This window comes from Camelus bactrianus, chromosome 8 (assembly GCF_048773025.1).
Source record: "Camelus bactrianus isolate YW-2024 breed Bactrian camel chromosome 8, ASM4877302v1, whole genome shotgun sequence".
Lineage (NCBI taxonomy): Eukaryota > Metazoa > Chordata > Mammalia > Artiodactyla > Camelidae > Camelus > Camelus bactrianus.
The window spans coordinates 27,353,627-27,355,946 of NC_133546.1; the positions used below are offsets into that span (position 1 = coordinate 27,353,627).

Sequence of the window (2,320 nt, forward strand, 5' to 3'; positions counted from 1 at the left end):
ACGATGCAGATCACTCCACCTCCTGGAGGAGGGTCACAGAAAGAATCCTGTTTAACTTTGCCTCATCGGCATTTTCCAAACTTATTTGACTGCAGAGCACTTTCATGCAGCATTGCTTATTAACACACTACAGTTCAAACAGTAGTTCCACCAAGAATATATCTTGAAAATGACTGTCTTTTTTGATTATAATATTTAACAGTAGACCGTAGCATAGCACTACTTTTGTAGAAATTAAGTATTCTAGCCCAGAAGCTTCCTGACTACAGGAACTGTTGTTTTTACTCTCCAACACTTAGCACAGTTCAAGGCATTTAGCCAATTCTTAGTGAACATTTGTTAAATTTTTTAAAAATCAAAAGCACCCATTTTTTTGCATGAGAAAAGATATTCTCACTCTACACCAAAAGGACACAATGAGTTTTTAAATGGGCTTTATGAGATGGATATGTACATTCAAATAACTTATTCGGGCTGGGTATTTGCTACTGAAAGTAATTAAGAAAAGGCCTTCCTAAAAAGAAATTCATATGTAAGAATACTGTCAAATTAGACTTCTCCTCCATCACAGTTTCTCAGCATTTACAAAATATCATGTTTCCATATTTCTAAAAAAACAAGAAATTACATTTTTTTTTAAAGGCAGGAGCTAGTGTCATTCTCTATAAAATAGTGTGGAAAGTGACTTGTAAGCCAGTCTACGGGGTTTTGGAATCACCATTCCAAGTTTATAGTCCTTAGTTATCAGACTGCTGGTGAAGTGGAAAAACATGTTCAGGGGGCCTCGGTTGTTCTAAATCACGGCTGGTTGTTCAGCGTCACATCCCAGACCTCTACACTATGTCCTGAGAGAGGCATTTTGAGTCTGCAAAGCTACCAGAAAAAACAGGAAGGGAGGGCTGAGTGGGGAGGAGAAATGTGCGTTCTAAACTGAAAACAGAAACATGGACGCGGATGCTGACAGTTTCCTCAAGGAGAGAGCCCGAGGTAAGCATGCGTAACTTTGAAGTGACCCACAAACATCTTCCCTTAAAGAACAGTCTCCATCTCACCCAGATTGTATTTCCCATAACGGGAAATAAAAGCCCTTTGGGTTCTGCTCAAGTGAATGCTCTGCCATAGTCACAAGCGCAAGCGGCTAAATATTCCTAGCAAGCTCGTGTATTTATTGAATCTTGCTTTCAGAGATTTTTTTTTTTTTTCAAGCCTTGGCCTTGGAAGGATGAGAGAAATAAAACCTGGAAGCAGAAGTCTGGTCGTCTTGGGCTCAGAAAAGGATTTGACATAAATTGCTCTATTAACAAAATGCCCTTTGTTACAGCCCGAAGAAAAAAAAGCATTTTCTAGAGATTGTCCCAAGGACCCTATTGGTTTCTTACTTAATCTCTGGGACCACCTGAGATGGTAACCCCTCTCCCATTTGTTTAACCTTCTATTTTATTATTTTCAAACGCTTCTTCAATGCTGCTAGTCATTGAACAATATTTTTAGTCTCAGATTTGAAATTTAGCATTTCTTTAGTATTTTTATATGTTACATCAGATTTTATATGTTACTTAGGTGAGCAATACAGACACATATTTACATAAAATCTTTCAAACAATGGTGATGAGAACTGGCTTCGGGTTTACAGATACATCTATTATCACTGTATTATTCTTTTGAGACAAATACCAAATGATGATTAAAAAAAAATTTAAAGGAGGCTCAATAAAATATATGTTAAGAACATGGCAGGGTTGGGGGAGAGGGTATAGCTCAGTGTAAGAGCACATGCTTATCGTGCATGAGGTCCTGGGTTCAATCCCCAGTATCTCCATTTAAATAAACAAACAAATAAATAAATAAATAAACCTAATTACCTCCCTAAATAAAAATTAATAAAAATTTTTTAAAAGAACACGGCAGATATTTAACCTCTTGAAACCTCAGTTTCTTCAGCAGTAAAATGAGATAATATTAGAACCTACAACCATAGAGTGTTGTAAGGATTAAAAGAGGGTATATTTAAAATGCTTAGGGCAGTCTACCCAAGCAATAGAAATAAAAGCAAGAATAAACAAATGGGACCTAATTAAACTTACAAGCTTCTGCACAGCAAAGGAAACCATAAGTAAAACAAAACGACAACCTATGGAATGGAAGAAAATTTTTGCAGATGAAATTGACAAAGGCTTGATCTCCAGAATATATAAGCAGCTCATACGACTTAATAAGAAAAAAACAAACAACCCAATCCAAAAATGGGCAAAAGACCCAAACAAGCAATTCTCCAAGGAAGAAATACAAGTGATCAATAGGCACATGAAAAAATGTTCAA

At 36.4% G+C, this 2,320-nt stretch overlaps 1 non-coding gene across 1 annotated transcript; it reads left to right on the forward strand.

The window, feature by feature from the left end:
- Positions 1-1,744: 1,744 nt before the first annotated feature.
- On the forward strand, positions 1,745-1,819 carry TRNAD-AUC (transfer RNA aspartic acid (anticodon AUC)). Its single transcript has one exon. It is a non-coding gene; the product is annotated as a tRNA-Asp (tRNA).
- The last annotated feature ends 501 nt before the right edge of the window (positions 1,820-2,320 follow it).